General features: G+C 42.4%; 3 non-coding genes across 3 annotated transcripts; all 3 read left to right on the top strand.

Annotated features, from left to right (window-relative positions):
* The first annotated feature begins 5945 nt into the window (after positions 1 to 5945).
* On the top strand, positions 5946 to 6017 carry trnac-gca. The gene has a single exon. It is a non-coding gene; the product is annotated as a tRNA-Cys (tRNA).
* Positions 6018 to 9961: 3944 nt separating this feature from the next.
* Positions 9962 to 10033, top strand: trnac-gca. Its single transcript has one exon. It is a non-coding gene; the product is annotated as a tRNA-Cys (tRNA).
* Positions 10034 to 15942: 5909 nt separating this feature from the next.
* On the top strand, positions 15943 to 16014 carry trnac-gca. The gene has a single exon. It is a non-coding gene; the product is annotated as a tRNA-Cys (tRNA).
* Positions 16015 to 17886: the final 1872 nt, after the last annotated feature.

Raw genomic sequence — 17886 nt, forward strand, 5'->3', positions numbered from 1 at the left:
ATTAGATGTTCCTGCTTGGCTTTGATATATGCAGATCCATGTGTAAACACACACACACACACACACACACAACACAAAGCATTATTCATATTAGTAATAATAACACAGGCAGAAGGCAGTTTGGATAATGAACATAATGTAAATGCTGTAAAAAGCTCTAATGAGTGTATATATGGGTAATAAATGTATGAGCCTCTGGATGAACTTTAATTAAACGGATGCTCCACTTGACTAAAGCTCCACTAACATGTACATTTACAGACACATGAAACATATCAAACTGCACTGCAAATGTATTATTTCACATAATATCAGTGAATGTGTTGTGCGGTCACAGAGAGGGTTTTTCTCGTAATTTTCCAGTATTATTTCATCTCTGCTAACCTCATGCAGAACTCATTCACGGGCAAACATCCGTGCAGACGCGGCAGCCGCCATCCATCATTCAGCTCGCAGCACAGATGCACGTTTGTCTGCAGAGTGCGAGCGGTTCCCCAGTCTGCTCCGTCATCACGCTAGTTATCAATTAGGTCTCTTTTACTTCTTTTTAGAGTGATTGTAAAAGCAGATCGAGTAAAAAAAAAAAAAGTGATCCTGCTGATTTGCTGCCTTCAAAACACTCCTCATCTTGACTTTGCACTTTTATGCGATTATGACTGCATCTTTGCTTCTGTGCAGCGCTGCTTTACGATGCTGACTCGGCTTTCCCTGCAGTCTTGAAGAAGACTTATATGACTTAAGAACACTTATAAGACCACTGAATGGTATATCAAGCCCTTCAGCATTCGGTAATAACAATCAGGCAACTACAGCAGCACTAAGTGAGTGTGATAATATTAAACTGACTCTCATCTCTTGTTCTACATGTTCTAATTACATTTCCAGTAGATTCATTAACTTTAAACATACAGATTGTTTAACTCTGTTTTCCAGCTTTTATTTTTGAGCAACATTTGCTGCAGAGTGATTTTTTTTTAGCAGTGTTCACTACCAACACTTTAATTTGAAAAAAAAAATGGAAACAGGAGTGATAGCGTCTGGTTCGTGAATTTGTCATGAATGTGTCTGTGCACCAGTCTCATATGCAGCTGTGCCACACGGCCACATTTTACAGCAAGTTTATTTACTTTTCTGCTTCAGTGCAGCTACAAGTTATCTCTCATAGCATCGCAAACAATGACGTGAACGAGGCACAAGAGTCTAGTGTGAGTAATGTAAAAAGCACATTAAGCACAACGCTCGAAAACAACAGTAACATTACAATTGTCACTCTTCAGCGGCCTCACCAGGATGAATATTTGCTGTGATCTTTGTCAAATGTGCAAAACTGAGAGATGCAAGTCTCCCATGTAAATGTGCTTTTATTTTCTGGGGCAGTGGCAACATATCAGATTTGATACAGGAAAAAATGTAAATGTCTATATTGGATGAATGTCACACCTGTTAACTCAAAGGTTCTACATTCAAAGAGAAATTAGTTAAGTGAATAGTGAACATATTTGCTGAAGAGTTGAATTTTGCGGCTGACAGTGAGGTAAAGTCCTGAAGTGGAGGTGGCGGGAAAAAGAGGAAGGTTAATTGCGCTTCCTGTGTGAAGACGCCACAGTTTTACATTTTAATATCAACAGAAATCCTCAAAGGAAAAACTTAATTGGTGAAGATCCAGAGCAAAGCCGTCCCCAAAATGGTCGACAACAAAGTGCTGCAGTGTGTACGAAGATTTAACATGCTGGCTTTGAAAAGCTTAATCACCTTTATTGTGAAAAATGGACAATGTGTGGAATAATTAATTAGCCTGAGATGGAAATTCCGGCATGATGGAGTCTACAGTGAATAGTTTGTGAGCTTCTTTTAGAGCATAGCCATAAAAAATAAATTTGTTAATTAATAGATTCTGATATCAGGGCCCATAAGCCCATGGGACCTCGTTTCACAATGGAGACAGTCATCAGAAACCTTCCTCATCCTCAGGCTTCACTGATGCTCGTCTGAGCCTCCACCTTGTCCCACACACAATGCACAGATCCAACAAATCTGCCCATGCAGCTGCTGCCCAGTCATCAGTCCATGATAGCCCTCTGGATTGTCACATGTCGGTTAAATAGAGGCTGTTTTGATGCTAAGAGAGCCCACAAAAAACCAACAAACCCATGCAGCAAAAAGGTCACCGTCCCTTGCCGGCGAATTCAGGATATGAGCAGAGATAAAAGCGCTGTGAGGAGGACCGACCGCCGGCGTGTGCTGCCTGAAAAAGCACAGGGGGTTTCTCATATTGTGGTTCCCCTTCTCCTACTCTGAAGGCGCTGGATAAGCTCCTTTGTTAGGCACTCAGAGATATTCAAATCACCAAAAAAAAAATCCAGCAGAGCTAAAAATGGATTTCTTATCAACACTTTCTGGTTGTCTGCAACTTTGTTCAAAAGAGTCCTTGAAGTGATTAAAACCACACATGCCAAGAGTGAGTTTGCACTGAGTTGAGTTCAGCCACACAGAAGGTTATCAGGGCTGTTCATCACATCCATCCCATACACTAATCTCTACCAGATTGCACGGTGCATGTGTTTACACAGACACACACACACAGACATGAAACTTACTTGCAGAGTGATCAATGCATGCGGCCATGAAACACAAATAAACTATAAATTCCAAAGGGTTGAGTAGACAGTACACCCCAGTTTGGGCCTCTGCCTCATGAAACGTCCAGTGGAAAACATAAAGGCGTTCGAATCAGAAAACCTCGCTATGGAGGGACAAGAATAGAAAGCTCTGAACATTTGGTTGGTCAAACGTGAACCTCGGCCTGAGAGACAATCTGAGAGACGCGGAAGTCTTTGCTGAGATGGACGAATGAGCTCCTTCTTCTTCGTTTTGCAGGGGGGGAGGTGGGTTCTGAAGGCGCATTTCTCCCATTCGTGGGAAACTAAAAATTCCCTCATTAACAGTGTCCGAAGGGAAGAAACGCAACGGTAAACCGGTTCCATATGTTACAGGATGAATCTCTGAGGCGGGAGCAGCCTCTCTGCGTGCATCTGTGCCTTTTATTCAGCTTTGTGCCGGGAAAGAATACATGCAGATTATTTTTTTAGCTTTAGCGATGTTAATTCTCCAAATAGTGGAGCTCAGGAAGACACTGCACTGCCGCCAGACCTTGTAAATATCTGTCCTTTGGCTTCCTGATAGACCTGATCAGTTACAAATACAAGATAAATATCCTTTATCATCACTTAAAGTCACTTTCAAATGCATAAATACAAGAAACAAGCACATACAGGCAGCGAAGCAAAGTGATGAAGCAGCATACTCACTCTACTCCTTCTCTCCCAGATGCCAGGTACTGTGTCCTTTGTCCCTCAACCTGAGGCCCCTCATCTCTGTCTCCTCGTCTCACTCAGCCTCCTTTACATACCCCTTAACCTCGGCCGGCATCAAACGGCCCTGACCTCAAATCAATGACGGCATCCCGGCGACAAAAAACTCAAAACAAAAGCCACGACTCGGCGGCCGCTCTCTCGTGAAGAGCCTCAGTGTGTGTGCTTAACCAAGTGTGAGCGCTTCCTGAAAGGGAGAGGAATGAGGGAGGCAGAGCATCTTGCCTCTCTCCCTGTGGTACTCACAATGGTCCTCACTTACCCCCTTATCCCCTCCAAACTGGGTCATGGTTGGGGGTAGGGATGGGTGTGTTTGTATGTGTGGTGATGATGAGGATGAGGAGGAGGTGGTGGGGTTTTAATACCCCTCGGAGGGCAGTGGGGAGGGGATGTCTGACAGACAGTGATAGGGTGGGAGGGGAAGTAAGAGGTTTTGGTAAAAGATACTCCACTCGTTGACTTTGTGAGACCTCTGGGCACCGGAGTGGAGCGCGGCAGGACGGGGCTTCAGGAGAGGTATTTGAAATCTGGGCTTTGTGCTTTCATAACGCTGTTAAAGTGCATCTCAGCTGACAGATTTAAAGGTGCAACATGGAGCCTTTTGAGACCAGGAGATCCTAAATAAATAACCCGAAGCTTTGTCGCACAACTGTTTTTTAAGTCTTTCTGACTTTTGGTAAAAAGGAAAAATGATAAACTGAAGTAAGAGAGCTCGGATGTGTTCCTGGAGCAGGATTTTAGTGGAAACAAGCATCGCTGAGACCCCTTTGCAAGCCCTTACAAATGAAGCAAATGGGTTTATGGGAAATAAGGTTAGAGCTGATATATTAGCTTATATTAGCTTTTTGGATACATATCAGTTTTGCTGTTTCAGCCAAAGAGAAAAGCAAGTGCAAATCATGAACTTTTATTGTTCCCATGTCCGAATGATTATGCCGACCTTCTTGCTTTTCCTCTAACTCCACCACGAGGCTGACATTTTGGGATTCTGAGTAAAACGTCTTAACAACCACTGGATGGATGGCGGAATTTTTTTTTTTTTGTGAACTCACTCATGCCGCCCCCTCTCAGGATGAACTGTAATAACTTTAGTTTCTTCTGACTTTTTTCATCAGGTCAAAATTTTAATCAGAGCAATGACACACACACTCCAAACTCATCAACATTGTCATTGTGAGCATGTTAGCATACTGATGTTAGCATGTGGCATCTGTCTGACTCTTATTCAATTATAAAATCCTGCTCAGGGCACATATTGGTCACAGTTCCTGAATAAAAACTAAATGTAAGGGATTTTTTTTTATCAGGATAAGTTATTTGTTTATGTAAAAAAGAAACTGGACAATATATTGATATTGCCTTTTTTGCCTCAAAAACCACTTCCAGTATTGTTCAGGCTGCTGGCAGTGGGTTTCACACCAAGTCGAATGTGTCAAAGTATAACAAATAATTGATGACCAACATGCTGCATGTTATGAATGCCAGTGGGTCTCTACAAGAAGGGCGACGAGCTGCCAACTAAAAAATCTAACAACGCTATATCATCAAGAAAGTTGTTAGGAAAGCCATGAGAGGACACTGTGAACTCTCTGTGATAACAGTTGGGAAATGTTTAAATAAAGCTGCTCCTGGCCAGTGCTGAACATTTTATGTCAAACACACACACTGTAGCTTCAGCCTGCAGAAATATGGACACTGTGGTTATAATCCTCCCCGTCACTTTCAGCCTCTCCGTGCCCTTCTCACTCCATCACTCTGCCTCCTCCCTAATGCCCTCACATAGAGCCGTAATCATGCTACGCGACGAACAATAAAAGATGTTAGCTTGATATTGTCCAAATCCACTCAGCAGCGGTGGTTGCTCAAATTAGGCCTGCGCGCTATCTCGGCCTCTTTTCTTATCTGCGTCTTCTGAGCGGCCCAATCGCTACCGCCGAATTTCACAGATCATGTGCTGAGAAATCAGAGGGCATAAATCCTCTTTAAATTCATATCATGTCGCTCAAAGTCCGCAGCTTCTGTTGAATGTGTTTTTCTTCAACGTGCAGCTTTTTTTTATTCGCGAATGTGAAGCTGATGAGCGGACGAGCTGTCTTGGTAATAACCTTGAATAATCGACGTTTTGATGTGAGTGGTTTTATGAAGCATTTCCTTCACTTACGCTGATTCGATGATGAAAAGCATCACAGAAAAAAAAAATCATGAACCTGTGCTACAACAAAGTTGTTGTTGGCCTTGTGAGCACACACAGATAGCTGTAATACGAGTATGAAAGAGGACTGACGGCAGTTATTCACAGTTCATCAGAGTAAAGGCTTTTCCCTACGCGGCAAGAATAAAAAGTCTCCGGTTCAGCTGTGGGTACCCCCTCTACTCCAACCCTAACTTGTGATTAATACACTCTAAATCACTATGTAAGTCTTTTTTTTATGTGTGTGTGTTTGTTTGTGCCACAGTCGAGGTCGCCTTTGCAGACTCAGCCAGCACAGGCCCAGAGATGATGTATTACTCTGGTTTCTGCTGACGTACAGAGGAGCAACTCTCTGTTACTGTCACTGCTGATTAGGGGCACAGGGGGGTATAGCTCAGTGGTAGAGCATTTGACTGCAGATCAAGAGGTCCTCAGTTCAACTCTGGGTACCCCCTTTGGAGAAGGACATTCAATGCAAGACACATTGAAATTTTTATAGATGATAAATTACAATTTTGACTTGGTGGCCACTTGGATTGAAATCCTCTAACCAGCTTGAACTCAACAAAGGGCCACATTGTTCAGTTTTGCAGATCCACCTCAGCCAATCCTGCTCTCTCGTGTCTCCCCTCGTGCACACTAAGTACAGTACAGTTTTGAGTACGCCGTTGATGGATGCAACCCTCCCACGATGCAACGCACAAATTAAATGGAGCTCACAGCTGGGGAAACAATAAAATAAACGGTGGGTGGTCAATCAGCTCCAGAAGGAAAACAAGTGTTTGTGAAGTTATTTAAGTCACAGTTTCATGGACTTCCTAGCTTCCTGTCCCAGTATAAAACGGTTAAATATGTTTTAACATATGATTATTTGTGCGCTAACAGCTAAAACAGTATACTATGACAATTATTAAGTAGTATGGAATTAGTATGTTGCATCCAGTCTGTTGATCTGAGATACACAGGAGGACTTTTGTGCTGATCTATACACCCGCAGTTTAGCATCATATGGTACAGTATGTGACCTTGAGTGCATAATTGCTAATTAACCATAATTCCACTGCTAAAGTTCAGGATTATCTGTTAAGACTAACCACTGTACATTCCTCCTGGCATGTCATTAGTAAGATTAGATACAGAAAACATGTAAATATAAACATATGAGGATCTCGTGTCACGTTATGTTGCAAAGAAAGCTTTCATTTCTCGGCTCCGCAGCACAAGAGCAACAGTTTCACTGCTTGACTCTGGCACCACCTCGTCAACACTGAAGTCTTGTAAATCTTCTGCCTGAAAAATGTGATATTCAGAGAGCACATGAGAAAGCTTCAGAAAATAAGCACATATCAGCGTGTCATAAAACAGACTGCTCATAGATGGATTGAGGAGATTGGGGTTGCTTAACTCCCATAATCCTTCAGCCTGTCTGAATCAACCGAACTAATTTGGCTCATTTGACAGTGTATCGTCCAAGTAAACATCAAAGCACTTTTAAGAGGAGGCTTGAGTGACAGTTTCGTCAGGCGTTTTTTTTTCACAATATGGCTCCGCTCAAGTCGTTACAGCAATTTCTCTATTTCCGGTTCTAAACTGACGGCTTGCTATTAAGCCTGAGGCAGCAGTGTCATTGTGAAATGGGGATTTCATGGAAAGGTACTGGGAAATAGAGCATCTTTAAAGGCGATAGCACTCTGTGTTCGAGTGGTCCTCATCAACTAGGGAAGTCAGGAATTTCCAAGTTTGCCAACAGTTCAGTCTGAATGACAACTTCCTGGTTGTGAACTTTCCGAGGACTCCAGCTAATAAAACTGTAACAACTCTTTAAACAACTCCACTCATGTTGCGTCCCAGCATCCTGCTTCAGACAGAGGTGTTCAGTACATGCAGGAGTGGATCTTTGCTTTGAACTGACCTCGATGAAATGACCAGAATCAGCGAAGTGATTTCCACCTCTGGTTTCGACAGGAAGTACATCGCATCGCGACGCTAAAAATAGTTTAATGGGGGTCACATCTCCCACCAGTTCAGACGTTTAGTCAAACAGTAACTGAACCTCTTGAACTCGTCTGCATATTTCACACACAGTCACAGTCTCACAGCCGGTTCAGGATAAACTGTGAAAATATAACAAATCAACTTTTTGTTAATGGGTTCAGCTCAGCTTCCAGAACCGGCGCTGAGCATTAAACAGCTCTTTGAATCGCTGTATCCAGATTCAATACTCATTTAAAGAGCTGTTTCTGAAGCCAGAGAAAGACACTTATCATACGGACCCTCTGCCAGGCTTAGAGCAGGCAGCCAAGGAGCTAGAGACTTTTTTGGTGTTTGGTTTGGGTGAGCAGCTTCCACTGGAATGAATGTGTGGATGTGATTTAGCCTCATTACCTCCACTGGTATAACTCATTGGCTGAGTATTTGATAGCGGGTCGGGAGGTCTTCTGTTCAACTCTGGCTGCCTTGTTTATACAGTGACAGTATGGATGTTTTAGTCTCAGCGCGTCCAAAAAACGAAGCGTGAGCAGACACAGCTGAGTCTGCACAGCAGGCCAATACGTTCATTCACTGACTGATGCAAAACAACTTTGTTTAAAGGTTAAGAGCTTATAATGTTCGTTTATCTCGCGTTGCCTTTAAAGTCAAAGTTTTGTAGATATGAAGTAGTTCAAAACTGGGCAGGACTTCAGCGTAAGTATGTGCACTTATTCTTTTGAAGAAAAAAATCAAACAATAGATGTGAGTATCTGACTTAAACGCTAACATTTGAGTTGTTCTAATGATGATATTTTAATAATGTTTATTTTTAAGTTTGCACTGTTTTAATTATCCACAGCACAGTAAATCTGCTCGTCTGCAGGTTGACAGTTTAGTGATCAGAAGACATACAGTGATGAAGTGCATGAGTTAACATGCTCAGTATAACAATGATTCTGTGAAGTTAAAAAGGTGGTAATGTTCATTTAAGACTCCTTTACGCCGTTACAGCTGCGCATCATTTCATGCTTCATTTGAAAAGCTCTTAATTGTAGGCCGTCTGTGGTTACAGCCATCATGAACGAAATGAGTCAGTGATATTAATCCTATGTGAAACCCTTTTTATAGATCATTAAAGGCATCTACTTCTGTTTAATCTCAAAGAGTATACTGATGCAAAGCGCCACAGGTTTAACACCACGTTTGCAGTCATTTCATGTAGCACCGTGTAACTGCAGCCGCTGGTTATGTGCTTCAGCCGGAGAGGAGGAGTGCATCAGTACCGCTACCTGCAGTGCAGTGCGTGGCGTCTGGCTGGAACGGAAACCTGTAGACCTTCACAAGTACTCAGTTTGACACCTGTTGCGAAGACGTTGCGTAATGGTCTGCGTTACATGCCAGCAGTTCTCAATCTCAGTGTCAGGACTCAGATTCCTGCTAGTTTGATTTGAACCATTCAAGCCACTTCATAAGGGACGATGGAAAACCATCATCAGTGCTCTTAGGCTGCAAAAAACAGCATGAAGGATCAATAAAATGTTTCCACAGGGGGCACCCAGATTTAAAGTGGTGACCTCCTGATATCCAGTCCAATGCTTTACCACTGAGCTACACCCCCTCTACCTTTGTGGAGGTGCCTTTGCTTTATTTTCTCCCTGCCGTGACCCCTTCATTATAGAGAGGAGAGTAGATGAATAGACACATGTATGCATGAGTAGATCCTGGCTTTACATACGATGGATGGATGGACGGATGGATGGATGGATGGATATAGGGTCTAAAGATAGAGCACCATAAACAATGCACACTATAAATAGTGTTGACACTAATGAACAAACCAAACCACCAATCATGCAGTTTAAGCAAATCCTCCTGCTGAGAATCCATTAATGCACACAGGAGAAAAAACAACAAACAGTTTTGTCTGTTTACTCGCGTCTTTGGTAATAAGTTCAATAAATCAGGCTCACATCTATGGTAAGAACTCTCATTTTATATTTTATGTTTTATATATTTTTGTTCCTCCCTTATTGTCAAATATTAGCCCTGATTAACTGGCAAATGATGAGACAATGAGATGTAATGTAAGTTCACTGTCAGGTTCAAGTCTCTCCATCTCATGTACACCAGTGTTTAAGCACTTTACTTCACCCTTAACAGCAAAGGAATATTAAACCCTTGTTGATTTTTGTCCGTAATTAGCATAGAGCAAATTAATTAAGACAGGGTGCACAGAGGCTACAGCATCTACAAGGACAAATTCATTATCAAACCCGGTGCTGAGACAATCAGAGGTTAATGAGTGAACCCACAAACTCGACATATCTGTGATTCCTACTTCACTCTGTGTCTGTGTCGTTGTAGCTCTGATTTTTTCTGATCTGTGGGTGAAATTCAGCCTTCAACAGACGACTTTCACATGGCATGAGGGGGTATAGCTCAGTGGTAGAGCGTTTGACTGCAGATCAACAGGTCCCCAGTTCAACTCTGGGTGCCCCCTTTGTTTATAGCTCATGTAAACAGCTCTGTGCGTGTGCAGCATGTTGTAGCAGCCCTGTGAAAAAGGCTTTGATGCATGCAAATGTAGAGCTTTAAACCTCGAAAGAGAGATGATGCACATTCTCTAGATCCTGATCATGTTGCTATAAGTTGATTTGACCACGTTCATGTTTCTTTTAAGTTCAATTGCCAAAATAAGATATTACACACTCATGAGGTTATAGCGCAATGTTGGAACATGTGGTTGCAGAAGTCCCTTTTTGAAATATTAGTACCCCCTCTGTTGATAATACTCATTTATGTACAATCACATTTTTTAATGAAGTTTTTAAAAACTTTGAATTATTAATAGTCTTAATGACAATATTTGCAATGACCTACAATCAAAGAGTGAATGAGTTGAATGTAAAATTACTGTCTTACAGTTTTATTTCTCACATTTTTTTCTGCTGTATTTGTGTGTATAAAAAGTGAAACAAGATGTTTTTGACCTGAGTGAATTGTTTGTATACTCTTATAGGCACCTGTGTCATTGCTCTTGTATTTTGGATTTCTGGCAGTTTTACACTCATAGCTGAGTTTGTGCTGTAAAAAAGGAAGGGAAGAGTGCACAGTTTAAAAGGTGTGGAGCAAAGAAGAAAATTAATGCATAAATTGGTTAGCTTACTGATAAACCCCCTTAGGAATTCCATTACACAGCATTAAGACGCTATATTATATATATATATATATATATATAAAAGCTATATTATTGAAAGTAATGAAAATGTTGCAAACCGGTTACGATATGTTTTTCTTTACTGTGGTGTGGTCGTGCATTTTGCATCTTCTACAACTGCAGCATTACAAAGCAATCCTAACTGATGTGCTGCAGGAGACATCTGTTGTGAAGTAGTGCTGTTAAATGTGGAAATAAGGGGTTGTAGCTCAGTGGCAGAGCATTTGACTGCAGATCAAGAGGTTTCCAGTTCAACTTTCAATGACCTCTCATCAGTAGTGATGGTAATTTCCTGGTGTTATTGTCTTGCTTTTGCACAGACGTGATTGATGCTTCTTTGTAATTGTTATTTCCTTGCTGAGCATTAGTTTGTGCATTTCATTTATTTCCCTAACCTTTCCTGTTAAACCCCATATAATTAACTGCAGAGCAGATGACTACACATGTTTGTAGGACTATCATCATGTGCAGCAGCAAGATTGAGCCACACTTCATTTCATACTTTGACTCATCAGCCTTTAGATTCTCATCTCTAATTAGCAGGGAGGAGACGAGTTAACCTGAGGTGAACGGCTGCCCGGGCATCATCGTGAGCATGTGATGTGTACGTTATCGGCCATAATCATGCAATGCCAAGACACACATGCACACACGTGGAAGCACACAGCTATCGCTCCCTCGGGCGCCGGCTCACCTGCACACTCAGAGACTCATTAGAGGAGGAAGGAGGATGAGCAGGAGGGAGGAAGGAGCTGGGGGAGGGAGGGTTGAAAGAAGAGGAAGCCGAGGGTCTGTGTGTGAATGAAGGCGATTGTTTGAGTGTGTTATGTACTGAGTTAGTGAGAGTATGCAATATAGGATGAATTAGACATATAATATGTCCCAGTAACCAAGTTAAAGGGCGCTGGTGAAGCAGGAGCTCTGGGGAGAAAGCTTGTCTCTCTCTCGCTCTCTTTGTGTGTGTGTGTACGTGTGTGTGTGTGTGCGTGTGTGTGTGAGTCAGGCTGAGAGTGACTCAGAATTAGATGTTTCTTGTTGTGTCTTCAGGCAGAGTGGAGCGTATTCAACGTGTGTGTGTGTGTGTGTGTGTCTACATGTGTAGGTGCATGTGCAGAGCACCTTTGCCTCTGGTGACAGGTTTAGAGGGCAAAGGGAATGTGTGTGTGTGTGTGTGTTTAAACCTCTGAATGCGTGCGATCCCAAACTACTGTACATGTGTGTTATTCTTATTCATCATATTCACATTCTCCAGGGAAGTGGCCAGTCTTTCATTACAGTGTGTGTGTTCACTTGTCTGACAGACCTTTTCCTGAGGCGACTGCTGCTGCTAAATATCACACACCTGGATGCACAGCGTGTGCCGCTCCCTCTCATTCCGTGTCTTCTAAGACCTTATTACCATGCTAATAATATCCAACAAATCATACAGCACATTCACCTTGATGAGTGTTCGTCAGAGGGGCCATATAGCACATACAGGATTAGGGATGACTTCATTTACCGCAGCGCATCTTTAATACCGCAGGAGCTGAAAAGTCGGGCAGCGGGAAGACGGATGACGGAGAGAAATGTTTCTTTAAATAACATCCTAAATATGTAGAAATGCCATAGCTGCTTCCAAAATTATCATCATCAACTCTACCTGTTTATGCTGTGGAACGTATGCTTTTGCCTCTGTGTCAATGTGTATTGTGTGCGTGCACATGGTGTTTATGTGCATTTTTGGGGTTTCTTGATGAGCAAAAATGCATTTAGCACAGTGGTTTGTGTCTTTGATACAGCCGATTTATACATATATATAATGTATGGAAAACTATTTAACATGACTACACTCATTAGCTGTGAAAGAAGTTCTCAGATCTTTTACTTTACTTATTTTAACCTAAATGTGGCAATACCATTAAGTACAAATATATACATATAAATAAAGGTTTTGCACTTAGAATTTTAAGTTAAAGTGCAGAATTTTTACCAGCAAACAGTCAAAAAGTAGACATGAATGATGCATTTGAAAGTATTATATTATTTTGTACATACTTTATATATGATTAATCCTTAATCTGCAAAGCAAATGTTAACAACGGCTGTCAGATAAATGTAAAAAATACAACAGTTCCCTCTGAAATGCAAAAGAGTCCAAGTAAAAAAAGGAAATCACTGCACATGACAAAATATTAACTGATCAAAATCTATCATTAGTAGCACACAACCCAGTCGATGCTCCGAAGGTTGTGTGGGATGTAAAATGTTAATCTCTTAATTGACATTCTGGAAGTGAAAATGGCTGCACATTTATTTTGAAATGCTAATTTGGACTTTTATGATTTTACGCAGTCTGAAAAAAAATGCAAATTTAAGCAGTCTTCGCGTAGCTGCGTCTTTTTGCAGATCTTTCACGTTCGGTTAATGTGTCCGTTAGAATAAATGAAGTTGAACCCACTGTATGTACACTACATTCACTGTCCTCCTTCCTATGTGTCAGTAAAGGACTCTGGTAACCCACTTATGCAGCTGGATTTGCATTGAGTGAATTGAAGCGAAAGATTTAAATGGCATCAGTCTTGCTATTAAAGCAAAGCAAAACATCAGACAAACAGGGAGGAGCAGCTCTCTCTCTCTCTCTGTGTGTGTGTGTGTGTGTGGAGGAGCTGGGGGAGTGCTGTCCCTTGCCTCCTCTCAGTGTGTGCAGCAGCTGCAGCTTTCAGCCTGGGTCTACACTGTAGGGGCCATTCTGCTGTCTGAAAGACTGATAGATACAAAGAGTAGAATGGTGATGAGAGATGACTCAGAGGATAGCGCTGATGGTGCGTTTCAAACACACTCATTCCAGCCTCTGCACGCCGCAATTCAACATGTGTATGAAGTGAAAACAAAAACCACCCTCACGGGTCAGGGATTCGGAGCCGGCTCTAAAATCAGGGTCGCACCGTTAGGAGCTGTTTTTGGACGAGGCGATCCCGAGGGTAACGCGGTCATCAAAGCGTGTGTCGATTTCACAACTGGCCCGAGGGTGGGAAAATCTTGACTGAATTTGGAGAGAGTAGTCCAGCCCCACCCTCCCTGATGTGAGGTCTTATCCTTTGTTGTCCTCTGCCCGTAACACAGGAAAAAACAAAAAAAACATGGCTACAGATGTTGACCTACGTGTGATGCACACATATGTTACAGAGGCAAACCCTGCAAGCAGAGCGATCAGTTGTCACATTATGGAAACAAACAGGCATGCATGTACACATAAACAGTCTAATGAGACAAAATCAGCCAGAGTGCATGAATGGAGCGAACTGTTTCAGCACATCGAGCGCTGAGCGGAGACGAAGCTCTCATGCAACATCCCCATTCATAGTCTGCCACCGAGGGCAGAAAATGGAGCCCGCACACTAGCCAGCTCACAGAGGTATTATAATATCTAAAAGGAGGAGGGGGGCTCGGCACACTGGTATCCCCTCGGTCCTCACCATCCCCCACCGTCCTCCCTGTGGGCCCTCGCTACCCGCCCCCACAAATCCCAACACACTCTCACCCTTCCGCCAACCTCGCTCATTCTGCTCTCACTACTGTTCTCCGTCCCCATCCCCCCTCGCCAAATTACCCACTTCCTCCTGCTCATCATCATCATCATCCGTAAGGACAGACACTCTCTCTTTACACATCACATACACCACATGCCACTGGATGTGAATAATGGTTCATTCCATGTGGAGGTCACGCATATACAGTACGGCGCCTGCGGTCCAGGAACCACCTATACAAGCCAACCAGACCTCCTGGTGATAAAAGCTGGTTTTAAACGATACCTTCGTACAGATGTGACCTTCATTACTGCTTATAATGTTAAGGATTATTTTCCTTATTGATTCATCTGTTTTTTTCTCAATTAATATAGAAAATAATGACAAACGGCCAAAGCAATGTCTTCAAAATGCTTGTTTGGTTTGACCAAAAGTCTGAAACCCAAATATTCTCAGTGCAAAATCACATAAGACAAGTCACATAAATGATGATGAAAATAGATGCAAATTCATTTTCTGTCAATCGACTAATCAATTAAGTCTGACATAAAGCCGCCAAAAGATACACGAATTAGGATGCCACTCTCTTTTTCAGGCATATTAGAGGGTTTAAACTGCTACTAAGGCTTGATTAGTGGTTATTAAACAGTTTTATCAATCTATATAGTCTTGTAATAAGCCATTAATAAGAGCAACGTTTGGGTTGCTGGGTTGTAAAAGTGCTTTGCAAACTCTGTTCAAGCACTTTAATTCACTCCTCCGATAAACAGATCAATTATTTACCATCCGAAAAAGCTGAATAGAAATCAGCAACTGATTAATATTTACAATTCCAGACTCAGTGGTGAAATAACCTTTTAACAACATACTAACATTCATAACTGCATTGTTTGTTTCAAACGACCCTTTATTCATGATTAACTCACTTTCTAATAAGCCAGTGTTTCCTGTTTATCCCATTTTTGCTCGTGACCCCTTAAAATAAAGCTACGCTACCATGCGAACGTCTCCTCATCACATGCTGCAAATGTTGCCAAGAGGTGACATTTTTGATGCTTTAAATGTTCTTTAAACTGTAAAATTATGCAGTAATGGAAGGTCCTGGATGTGAACAGCTGCTCCAGGTCATGACTGGTTCAACCAAAGTGTGACTTTTTTCTCTCCGTGTTTTATTTGAATACATTTTTAGTCGCTAAAAAGTTTTAGCAATTCAACTGAGAATACAAAGATTATAAAAGCATCTCAAATGCTATGAAGTCTGTAGTAAAGGGTCCTTGGTTGCTCACATTTTATAAGCCAGTTAAAGGTACCATGTGCAGGATTTAGGACAATATCTATTGTCAGAAATGTAATGTAATATTCATAGTTATGTTTTCAGAAGTGTATAATCACCCGAGAATAAGAATCATTGTGTTTTCGTTACCTTAGAATGAGCTTTATATCCACGTAGAAAGCAGGATCTCTTCCAGTCAGCCATGTTGGACAGCCATGTTTCTACAGTAGCCCAGAAGGGACAAACCAAACACTGGCTTTAGAATGGGATATTTGCATTTTTCATGGCCACAGTAGGAGAGAGTGCGGCCCTAAATCCTGCACACTGGATCTTTAAAGACAAAACAGGTAAAATAGCAAAGACAGGTGTATATTTTTGCTGTGATCAGATCAGGAACAAGCATGAGAGGGGGTATAGCTCAGTGGTAGAGCATTTGACTGCAGATCAAGAGGTCCCCAGTTCAACTCTGGGTGCCCCCTGCTCCACTGCAATGATAACAACATTCCTTTTGTTCTGTGCTGCAAGATGAAGCCACCTTTCAAACAGTGCATGAGGAATGCGGTGTAAAGGAGTGCATCTAACGGCAGCTCAGACGCTTTCTGGTTCAACTCCAGATGCCCCCTGAAACTGTATACATGAAACTGAAGGACCAGTTTTACCGTGTGCGGTCTCCCCGGCCAGGACGTGGAGCTTTGTACTGGAAATGGTGCTTATGTACACAGCTCTGTGTCCATGGCAGCCGCTGAGAAGCAAACAGAGAAGAGATAACGGCTGCCAAAAACAAAGGCGGGGCTACACTGCTTTAAATTTGAACCTTCTTTTAAGAGATGACACATCTTTCAAGATTTTTTCACACTGCATTTTGTCATCGAGGGATATCCAACACCTTACGAGTAACTCACAAAAAATGCATAAATAATAGAGGGTGATAAGGTGAGATTTAAATGATTTGGTCTCCTATTAAATGACACTTTAAGAGGAACAGAGTTGGCTCTTTGCACCCTTTATGTTTGGTCTTCATAGATGGTTTCCACTAATTCTTACTTTGGAGGGGCTCTCCAAACCGAGGGCAGCTATAAAGTGAAGGAACGGGTTAAAAAGCTTCTAGCTCGGCACAGGCACCGTTCAAAAGAAGCAGTAATTAATGTCTACTTTCTGCAGCAGAAGTTTTAGACTTTCAAACCACTGGTTTCTAATGAGGGCCACATGATGCTATTTAATTTAAATTCTGACGGGAATATAAATGTGCTACGTTTGGTTGTAGCTCAGTGCACGCACACCATCTTTCTCTTATCCTCTAGAGGATTTTGGGTGGTTTCAGTGAGATGCAGCAGTGATGTGGAACATACTGCTAACAAGCAGTGGAAGGCTGGAATAACCCCCCACAGAGCAAAAGATGTACAGCCTACTGTACAACATAAGGGTCAATTAATGCACGCGTGCACACACACACAAACACACAGCTTCTTCACTTATTGATGAGATTGATTTCGGCTGCTCAGAGGTACTTCCCTGTCAGCTGATGTATACAGGAGCTGATTAGATTAGTGATTTATGACTGGCCATGAATAATGGCTCTCCAAGCTCAGCTAGATTGACCGGAGAGGAGAGACGCTGGGGATGCACGGCGAAAAGATGAATGGGTTAACCGAGGTAAAGCGTGGCAGAGGGAACGAGATGAAGGGGGACATAAGAGCATTAGGCTGCTCCTGTGCAGATGCCTGCGAAGCTTTACTGCGAAGCTCATTGTCTCGGGCCAAAGCAGACCTGAGACCTGCCAACTGCGCACATCCCCCTCTGCTCTGTCAGGGCTGACTCTTTTAACGCTCACCTTTCAGACGACGGGCGGACTTAAAGCGAAGCAATAATAGAACATAAATCACAAACAGGTCCCTGAGGACGTAATACAACGCAACAACACTAATGAGTGACTGATTAACAGCTGTCCTATTAAAGTTGCCCCTTTCTTAGCACCTGACATTTCACTTTAAACAAGTTAATAGCTTAACTTCCACCCCTCCAGCTAGCGTGAAATTGGCACTTAGAGCATTGTGAGTCGTGGACATCTATTTAGGGTGTGACAATGAGTCAATCAGCTAAGAACACGCATGACTTCCTGCTGAAATTAATTAGCATTGTGTAATGAAATGTGGCTTTCGCCCTGCGGCAGCGGGCTGCTTAAATCAGACATCTTAGAGGAGCAGCCGCTGACTTCAGGATCCGGCTCCGTGTTGCTGCGTCCAATGGCAGCGGCCCCGCACTCGCATGCTGCCAGGAAGGAGAGCACACAGAGGCCAAATGCCACTGCCAGCCGCAGTTGAATTTGTTTACTCCAGATAAGTAGAGACATC

The sequence above is a fragment of the Chelmon rostratus genome, chromosome 17 (assembly GCF_017976325.1).
Source record: "Chelmon rostratus isolate fCheRos1 chromosome 17, fCheRos1.pri, whole genome shotgun sequence".
Taxonomy (NCBI): domain Eukaryota; kingdom Metazoa; phylum Chordata; class Actinopteri; order Chaetodontiformes; family Chaetodontidae; genus Chelmon; species Chelmon rostratus.